An 11,066-nucleotide genomic window follows, 5' to 3' on the forward strand; every position below is an offset into this window, starting at 1 on the left:
TCATGGTTTTACTTTCCCTTCCTTATTATGTGATGTATGTGAAAAACATGTTTCCTATGCTTTAAAATTAATTATTTTAATTACCTTTATTTCCATTCGATGCCGTGATTAGTGTGTTGAGTAGTTTCAGATCTTCTAAGACAGGAATGACTTAAAGGATGGAAAGGAAACATACAAAAATGGAAGGAAAGCACAAAACAGAGTTTTTGAAGAAACTGGCAGCCACGCGATCGCATGAGCGACGCGGCCGCGCGCCTCGAGCGAAACACATATGACGCGGTCGCATGACTGACGCGACCGCGTGACAAGGAAAACTCCGAATGACGCGACCGCGTGACCCACGCGGATGCGTGACAGAGGCCACGCACCAGAAATTGCAGAAAATGCTCATAGCGAATTCTGAAGCCCTTTTTGGCCCAAATCCATGTCCAGAAGGCATAGACCAGAGGTTATGAAGTGGGGGAATGCATCCATTCAAGGAGAGTCTCCACTTTAGTTAGTTTTCATGATTTAGATCTAGTTTTGAGAGGGAGATTCTCTCCACTCTCTTTAGGATTAGGATTTAGATTTAGGATTTTATTCGCTTTTAGGATTATCTCTTTATCAGGTTCAATATTCCCTTTTATTTACTTTTTCAATTTAATTTCTGAATTCTTCTATGTTACAGATTACTCTTTGAATTAATGTTATTTGAGGTATTTCAGTTTATTATTGCTTTCTTTTATTTACATTATTGTTATTCCCATCTGAAGACATTTTTATTCCAGTAGATTTACTTTTCTCCTTTTGGTCTTGGTTAAGAAATCAGTAACTCAGGAGTATCAAACTCAAACATGATTGATAATTGTTATCTTTGTTAATTAAATTGAACTTCAATAATCCCAATCTTTTCTTAGGAAATAAATAGGATCCGAAGACCAAACCAATTAATCCCTTGACCTTCCTTTATCTTAGTAAAGGTTAACAAAATGGAATTAAGATTCAATTCTCATCATCATTGATAAGGATAACTAGGATAGGACCTCCAATTTCTCATACCTTGCCAAAAGTTTATTTACAGTCATTTATTTATTTTACTTGCCATTTAATTTGCTTGTTCTTCATTTACTTTATTTGCTAATTAGACTATTCACTCCTCATTCTCAAAACCCCAATTTACAATCTCCATAACCAATAATAAGAACATACTTCCCTGCAGTTCCTTGAGAAGACGACCCGAGGTTTAAATACTTCAGTTATCAATTTTAAAGGGGTTTGTTACTTGTGACAACCAAAACGTTTGTAAGAAAGGTTGATTGCTTGGTTTAGTAACTATACTTACAACGAGAGTTTACTATGACCTCTAAACCATCAATCTTCTAGTTCTTTCAAAATGGCGCCGTTGCCGGGGAACTGCAATCGTGTGCCTTATTATTAATTATTGTAAATATTTTTCTTTTACTTGTTTACTTGTCTTTATCTTCCCCTTTTTATTTCTATTAGCTACTATGAATTCTCACCCCTTTCGCTTTGAGTTTGGTTCTAATGTTATTGAAAGGAATGGAAGTTATAACAGGAACATGCATCAAGGTCAGAATAATCAAAGATGGATGGAGCCAAGAGGATCTGATCAACCCTTTAGGCAACAACACCCTCCAAGATATCATGGACAAAGACCATTCTACAATGCATACCAAGGCAATAGACATGGTGGACAACCTTGTAATTACCCACAAGCCCCACCATGTGCTTATAGACCATCCTCTCAACATAACTTCGAACCATTCTACACATTCACCATTCACCACCGTATGATCCTCATCTACCCCGATTCCAGTCCAATTACTCCCAAACATCACCACTCCCCCATGTACCATATCCAAATCTATCACCCCGAGAATCAGAGGTTCGCCTCAAGGAAACAGTAGATCAACTTCAAACAACCCTTCATCAACTGGAGCAAGCAGTAAGTCTATTATCTTCTAAACGTTCGAACATTCAAGGACCTCCCACAGCCCCATGTGGACAATCTAATGAAGAGCGTAGCATGAAGGAGATACTAGAAACTCTAGTAGACAAGACAGAGCATGGCTTCGTCCTGGAATAAGTAGAGGAAGCTGCCATTATTAAAGAAGAAGAGTTGGTTGAAGACTTAGGAGACGCTGAACTTCCATGGGAATCCAGAGTTGTGGAAAATTCTGTCAAGGACGTTACAATTGATGCTAAGGAGGACAGTGCCCAACCCCTACGTAATGAACTTGCATCCGCGAGTGAATTCTCTGAGATCGAAGAATCTTCCCCAAGTGAATACGAAGGTGATACGGAGGTAGATTTCTCTCAACCTCCAGTCTATGATTTAAGTGATGAGGAAGACATAGATGGCTTTGATCAGGACATGGATACATTTGAAGAATCTTGCAAAGAAGTGGAGAAATTCACAGAAGAGCACAAGGGAGTAAAGCTCACAGAACCACTGGAACCACCTATCCCAAGGCCATTACCACCTAATACAAGCTTCAAGTGGGTACAATCCTTATCCTTTAGCTTTATTTTTCCACTTGAATATGGTTTGCTTGAAACAGATGGCCAGCTTAGAGCTCTCTGCGGCTTTAAGAGTAAAAGGGAAATGGCTCGTACTTAGAGCTGGTGCACAAGGTTCAATAAGGTTCCACGCTTCGACTTGAAGTGTGCGGATTGGCATCACGATCTATCAAATGGGTCTCGGAAAATGTTTGGTTATTTTGGTGAGAATCTAATTTCAAAACCGCCCGGATGGAAAAATATAGATCAAGACGAAGGCAGATTTAAAAGCCAAGTTTGGGATCCTGGAATCTATTCTGACACTCATCACCCCGGGAGCCTGAGAATCAATTTGAAGCTGCTTAGAAGCTTTACATGCCTAGTTTGGGGCCCCGAAGGCTATTAGCATTCCAAGCGTTGGTGGAGATTTCTGGATGAATTTAAGCACAAGCCACCATAACAGGAAGCTCATCCAATATCCAACTTAAGGACTTTAACTAAAAGTGCTAGGTGGGAGACAACCCACCATGGTATGATCGTTCCTTTTTTTCAATTTTAATTTTATTCCGTTTTGTTTATTTTTGAGTTTTATTTTATTTTACTTCATTGAACCTGGAATCATGCATAACATTCATATTAGCATTGCATTCTGCATTTTGCACAAAAAAAGAGGGTACGCGATGTGACCGCATCATTCATGCGATCGCGTCAAGTTGCGAAAAACACTTCCCACACGACCGCGTCATTCACGCGGCCGCGTGATCTGGAGATCAGCGTAAAGATCCAACGTCCAGAAAGTTAGGCTGGAATTGTGCGGCCATTGTGCGTTTTGCTCAAAATGCCCATGCGATTGCGTTCCTGACGCGATTGCGTCACTTGCACCACATCAATCCCACGTGACAGCGTGAGCGACGCGATCGCGTCGCATGGATTACACAACATCCCAAAAGGAGACAGAGAGTTGCGCTGAAACGACGCTGGATTCGTGTGTTTAGCACAATTTCCAGCGACGCGATCGCATGCCCCAGGCGATCGCGTCATTCACTCTTTAGCTATTCCATGCGATCGCGCCACTCACGCGATCGCATCAACCCCCATTTCACTCTAGCCACGCGACCGCGTGCCCCACGCGATCGCGTGGATTCAAATTTATAACACCCCCAGTCACGCGAACCCTACCATTCGCGTCTTCCCCCCCCAAACCCCTCTCCTCCCTCTCTTCTTCTCCGATCACACCACCAGCACCCAGCCACCCCGCTGACCACCCAGACCCCACCGCCACCCACCCCCTTCCTTCCCCCCTCTTTCTTCTTCTTCCTTCTTCTTCCTTCCTCACCGCCCCTACCCTCCTCCGCGATCACCACCACCACGCCGCCCTCACCGCCCAGCGCCACCCACGCCCCCTTCCTTCCCCTAACCCCCTACACCCATTACCCTTACCTTTCCCTTCCTGCCCCCGAACAGCAACCACCGCCGCCGCGCCACCCTCCTCCGCCACGCCAGACACCACCGCCACCATCCCCAGCCACCTCTCTACCCCACTCTCCTTAATTCGCCTACCAGGTTCCGACAAACACCACCCTTCTCTCCATTCGTAGTTAATTCATATTTTTCTGTTTATGTTCATATTTAGGCTAGTTAGATATGCATGTTGTAGTGGATTCTAGGTTGTTAGGTAGCCTAGGATGTGGTTACTGGATTTAGGCCTGTTTAATTGCACTGTTCGTGTTTCTTGTTTTATCAATTTGCAATTCTGCTGTTGCTGTGAAGTTTAGTAATGTTCATATGCTGCTCTTCAAGTTCATGCTACTATGCTCTTTCTTATTCATACTATTTAATTGCAGCTTTACTTTTGATTCATATGAACTATTCTGTTGCTGTTTAATTTCCGGGACAATCCAATTTTAGCCGGAATGCTGCCCAAATTTCTGTAAAATGTTTCCATTCATGTCTTGGTTTTGGCATTTTCAATTGTGCTTTCCTTAGATTTAACCAAACCAATTCATGAATGCCAGGGCAAGCTTTCTCATTCTCTTTGATTTCCTGGTTCATAATCTACATTTTTGATGATTAGATTCCAATTTTTTGCTATTTCTATATCTATCTGAATCATCATCAACCTAATTTCCTTGTTTGGTTATGAGTTACCTGTAGCCTTTAATTGTGAATGTTTGTTAGTTAGAAACTTATCATTACACCACTTACATTAACCCACTTTTTACTAACTCACTAATTTTAACTTCTTAAACTCTTTTTCAATTCTAACCAACCTAACCTTTCATATTCTCTCTTCTTTGTTTTTCACTTTCTCTTTAACCTTCTAACCATGGCATACTGATAATTTTTCCTAATTAACATGCCTTCTATTACATTTTGGATTGTGAATTCTTCTTTTCAGACTTTTAACTCCTATACAATCCTTAATGCACATTTACTTAACTCAATTTCCTTATCCTATTGCTCCTTTGCCACTTTGTGTTTCTTTTGACTATTTGTCTACTTGTTTTCCTGTTTTTATTATATCCTGGTTTTCTGTTTTTCAGGATGTCTGCCACCCAGAGAAAGGGAAAAGCAAAGGCAACTACTGGCAAACGTAAAAGAGGAGAATCCGCTATGTCCATCATGGATATCATGCACGATGACTCCTGGCGGGAGAAAAATTTTACCCCGCAGGAGAAGGCCGACCAGCTACTCCCTGCTACTGATCCAGTAAAGTTTGCAAATCGATACTGTGAGCTGAAGCATCTGGTGTTTGCAACCTCCAGGAACCTGTACCTGGAGAGGACTCTGAAGATCCCAGAAGAACTCCAGCAATACACCTATGATCAGATCAAATAAAGAGGCTGGTTCTTCTTGGAAAAAAACCTGACTGAGGTCAATGCATCTTGGGTAAGGGAATTCTACTGCAATTACTTCAAAACTTCCCTAGATGCAGTTAACCAAAGAGGGAAGCAGATTCTGGTCACTGTAGAGGCCATTGAAGATGTTCTGAAACTTCTGCCTAAATCTGATCAGCTGGATGGTTATCAAAGAGCTGAGGAGGACATGCGCTTCATGAAGTTTGATTGGGATGCAGTCAAGGCCAGGATAGCCCTTGACCCGACCGTTCCTTGGATTATGGGTCAGAACACTACCATGCCAAAGGAAATCAAGCGGATTTACTTAAATGATGAGGCTTGGCTATGGCATCAGATACTTAGCAACTTCATTATGCCGAGTACTCACGAGACTGAGATACCAGCCGCTATGATCACCCTCCTATGGTGTGTGATGGAGGGTAAGGACCTGTACCTGCCACGCTTTATCCAGTACTATATGGCCAAGGTCCACATCCGAGGCACTCTTCCCTTTCCTTATCTGATTACACAGCTAGGCCGTCGAGCTGACGTGCCTTGGGAGGATGCTGATGAAAAGCCACCTGCTGCAGAATGCAAGAAGATTATCCCTCACAGCAGGAACTTTCTGGCTTTGGGCTACAGACCTCCTTTCCTCACTGCTACTACTGAGACAGCCACACCATCTGCCGGCCCCTCTTCCTCTACAGCTTCCCCTGCCACCACCACTGCACCTCCACCTGCCCCAGAGCCCGTCTATCATCTAGTGCACTGCCTGTTTCGACGGCTTGACCAGATGGAGCGTCGCAACAAGCGACGCTATGAGCACCTGAAGCTGATGATACGATCTGGCGACATCCCCTCCGAGCCTGACACACCATCCGAGGCATCTGAGGAGGAGGCGGATGCTCACGAGGCAGAGACCCATCCACAGAGTGAGGCTGCGCAGGCAGACACAGAGCAGGCTGCATCACATCAGGAGGCTCCACCTCAGATTCAGGCTGTAGACCCCAAGATCCCTATCCAGTCAGCACCTCCTCTGCAGCAGGCAGATCCTCAGACCACCACCACAGAGACTCCAGCTACCCGTCCTTCCAGTGATGACACCCCTTCACACCCTGCTTGAGTGAGCATCAGGGACGGTGCTTCATTTTAAGTGTGGGGAGGTCGCCATCTCTGGCGTACATTTTTTTGGTGAACCACTACAGACTCTTTTTATTTTATTTTGCTACTTTTCTGTATTTTTCTTTTTATTTTTATTTTTCTTTTTTCAGTACTTATATATTGCTATTTTTTATGTATTTTTACTCTATTTCTGCATTTTGCACTTCAGTTCATATTTTAGCCATTTAGTTTAGTTGCAATTCTAACTTATTAGTTATAGAAATTGTGGATTAATTAGTATAGTTTACCCTTTTTAGCATAAGATAGCTTAGTTTAAATTGAAAAATATAAAAAGGAAGTAAACTAGGAACTTGAACATAATAGAAACAACCCACACCTTGTATATATAGCATTATACGTTAGTTAGTTAACAACATTTCATCAAGGAGAAACACAAACTTTAAAGCCATTCAAAATAAATTTTACATTGAGAATAATGGGAACTTTTAATTTTACTTGCATGACCTACATAACTGATAAATGATTTTTGAGCTAGAGAACACACAGCCTGTGAATTTTGAGCTTAATTATATGGTTACATTCAAACCATAATTTTTATTCCTGTGTGTTCTGCCCTTCTTTTTTTTTCTGATGTTCTTTACTTTGTTTTAATCTATATGTCCGATTATAGAATAGAAATACATACCAAGAAAGTGATTGAGGCCATTGTTTAATTTTAGCTCACTTATCCCAAATTAGCCTACCCTTTACATCACCCTTGTTAGCCTCCTTGAGCCTTTAAATCCCTTCTTATTCTATAAGCCACATTACTATCCTTAAGCAGAAAAACAAAAGAAAAATCTCAAGTTGAATCCTTGGTTAGCTTAAGATAGGAAGTATGTATGGTTTAAATGTGGAAAAACCTATTGGGAACATGGATGATAAAAACAAAAGGTAGAAAAGTTAAAAAGAATAAAATAATTCAAAATAAAATTTTTGGGAAGCATTCTCATGTGAAATCAAAATAATTGAATTACCATGTGCCTTAAAAAAATTTTGTTATTTTTTAGTGGTTGAATAAAGGGGACACAAAAGAATTCCCCAAATGTGAAATAAAGCAATGCACATGGGATAAAAAATAATAAACATTGAAACATGAGCATGTAACATCAAAAGTGGAAAAATATAGGAAAATAGGTAAAGAAGCTTTGCTTTACAAAGTATGTATGTTAGATGAGATCTTAGACTAATTAAGGATTCACTTATTAGCTCACTTAGCCTTATACATATACCCTTACCTTTACCTTGACCCCATTACAACCTTAACTAAAGACCTCATGATTTTTGGTATGTCTATATTCTATAATTGTTGATTGGTTAGATGAAGAACTGATGACAAGTCATCTTAGCCTAGTTTCACTAGTCTTTTTCTCTTGTTTTCATTTAGTTTTATGCACTTTCTTGCACTATAAATTAGCCATTTGAATTGGAATTGCATGGTTTCCTTAAATCAATCAACCACCTTTTAATTGATACAAAATCATGAGGTTCAAGCTAACTTTAGTTGATAATTAATTGATTTATAAACCTTGTGAATTTCGTGATACTTTGATTGGTTGTTTTAATTACTTGTAGGTGAAGAAAGGAAACAAAAGGTGTGCCAACATTATGGAAGAAGGTTGCAAGAATGGGTTTGAGAAAATGGAATTCACGTTTGAGCTAACGTTTGCCTCAAACGTCAACTCAAACGTGAGTAGCAGTTGAAGAACACCCTGGGGAAAAGCCAACGTTTGCGCCAACGTTTGCCTCAAACGTTGAGGTCAAACGTTGGCTGAAGATGGAAGCTCCTGGAAGGCAACATTTGCGTCAACGTTTGCCTCAAACGTGAGGTCAAACATTGGCGCCAAAAGAGAAGAGAATTGAAGCTCCTGGGAAGGCAACGTTTGCGCCAACGTTTGCCTCAAACGTGAGGTCAAACGTTGGCGCCAAAGAGAAGAGAAATGGCATCCCTGGAGGCAGCAACGTTTGAGCCAACGTTTGCCTCAAACGTGAGGTCAAACGTTGGCTCCAAAAAGAAGAGAGTTGGAGCTCCTGGGCACAGCAACGTTTGAGCCAACGTTTGCCTCAAACGTGAGGTCAAACGTTGGCGCCAAACAGCATGAAGGGGCATACTTCCAACAAGAATAACTTGAGTTGTAGATGTCCAATTGAGGTGATTCCAAGTGGGTTAGAAAGCTGACATTCAGAGCTTTCCAACCATATATAATAGTCTCTATTGGGCACAAAATTGGCAATGCGACAAGAGGACAAAGTAGCCCCTAAGAAGCATACAAAAAGGGAGGTCCACGTTTGAGCTCACGTTTGACCTCAAACGTTGAGCCAAACGTGGAAGACAGCACACGGCCTAGCTGCATAATGCCTCACTCAAGTAACGTTTGAGTCAACGTTTGCCTCAAACGTTGGCTCAAACGTGAATGGTTCATGGCCTGGTTCACTAATGGATTTCCTCCCAACACCAAGAGCAATCAACAGAGGCCACTATCAACCCAATTCCATCAAGGTTAAAGGCCCAATTCAAGGCTTAATGATCATTTGAAGAAAGTGTATAAATAGCTTAGGATTTGAAGTTTAGGGGGAACTTCCCTTTTCGTTTTTCAGAATAGCTTTCTTTTCAGTTTTGCTCAGAGTTCACTTTATTTTTCTTAGCACTGTTGTTTAATTCAAGAGAATTTGGGAGGAGAATTGATCTCTCTTCTTCCTTGTTCTTGCCCAGCACTCTTTACTTTTCTTGTCTTGGATTTTGGGTGGAGAATTGAAGAAATTCTGTTTCAATCTCACCTTGGGATCTTGTTTAATTTTCTGCTAAATTGAATTTCCGTTTCGGTTCATTGCTTTTCATCTACTTTCTTTGCAATTTACAATTTCCTTTGCAATTATTCTTGTTGGATCTAGGAAGGCATTGAGATCTAGACTTGGTTTTCTAGTCTCTTGGGTCCTGAGATCCGAATTTCCCATTTCCCATTCCCTGTTTTGCTCATTTACAATTCTGTTTCTGGATCTGATTCAATCCAAGTGTTCTTCTATTCCTCTGCTTGTTGCAATTTTACATTTCCGTGTTTAATTTCTGCAAATCCAACTCCCCATTCCCTTTACAATTCAAGTCATTTACATTACTTGCACTTTAAGATTCTGCAATTTACATTTCTTGCGTTCTAAGTTTCTGCCAATTTAATTTCTTGTTCTTTAAGATTCAGCACTTTTATTTTCTGTTCTCTTTAATTTTCTACAATCTACCCCTCTCCCTTTACTTTTCATGCAATTTAATTTCTGTTAATCACAAATCACTCAACCAACACTTGATTCGCTTGACTAAATCAACCACTAAACTAAAATTGCTCAATCCTTCAATCCCTGTGGGATCGACCTCACTCACGTGAGTTATTATTACTTGATGCGACCCGGTGCACTTGCCGGTGAGTTTTGTGTCGGATCGTTTTCCGCACATCAAGTTTTTGGCACCATTGCCAGGGATTGAAATAGATTGACAATGATTACGTGAAGTGGAGATCTAGATCAAGCACTTTTTCTTTTCTGATTCTTTAATCTTGGACTAACCCACTAACTGTTCGAATTTTTGCTTAAACTAAACTTCATTCTAGCAATAGATTGAAGTGTTATTGTTGGTGTTTCTTTTATTTTGTTTGTATGTCAGGTACAGGGAGATCCATTCCTATTTTATCTGAAGCTGACCAGAGAACTCTTAGAAGGTTAAGAAGAGCTGAAAGAGGGAAAAATATTGTTGGAGAAGAAGAATCTGAGGAAGAATATCACGAGATGGAAGGAGATACATCTAATCCAGGAGGAGGAGTTAACAATCACCCACAACAGAGGAGAGTATTGGCCTCCTACACCTTTGCAAATGCTAGACATTGTGGAAGCAGCATTCTCACCCCTAATGTCAATGCAAATAACTTTGAACTGAAGCCACAACTCATCACATTGGTCCAAAACAACTGCTCGTTTGGGGGAGGACCATTGGAGGACCCAAATCAACATCTATCTACCTTCTTAAGGATTTGTGACACTGTCAAATCTAATGGTATGAATCCTGAAACTTACAAGCTCCTGCTGTTCCCGTTCTCATTAAGGGACAAGGCCACACAATGGCTTGAAACTTTTCCCCAAGGAAGCATCACTAGTTGGGATGACTTGGTGACCAAATTTCTAGCCAAATTCTACCCACCCCAAAGAGTCATCAGGCTGAAAACCGAGGTGCAGACATTCACACAATTAGATGCCGAATCCTTGTATGAAGTATGTGAGAGGTACAAAGCCTTAATCAGAAAGTGTCTCCCAGAGATTTTCAATGAATGGGACGTGCTGCAAAATTTCTATGAAGGCCTGACATTGAAATCTCAAGAGGCATTAGATCATTCTGCTGGAGGTTCACTACAACTGATGAAAACTACTGAGGAAGCCCAGAATCTTGTTGACATGGTGGCTAATAATCAGTATTTCTTTGCGCATCAAAGGCAACGCCAACCATCACAAAGGAGAGGAGTAATGGAGTTAGAAGGAGTGGACTCAATCTTGGCTCAAAACAAGATGATGCAGCAGCAAATTCAACAA

The sequence above is a fragment of the Arachis hypogaea genome, chromosome 14 (assembly GCF_003086295.3).
Source record: "Arachis hypogaea cultivar Tifrunner chromosome 14, arahy.Tifrunner.gnm2.J5K5, whole genome shotgun sequence".
In the NCBI taxonomy this organism is placed as follows: domain Eukaryota; kingdom Viridiplantae; phylum Streptophyta; class Magnoliopsida; order Fabales; family Fabaceae; genus Arachis; species Arachis hypogaea.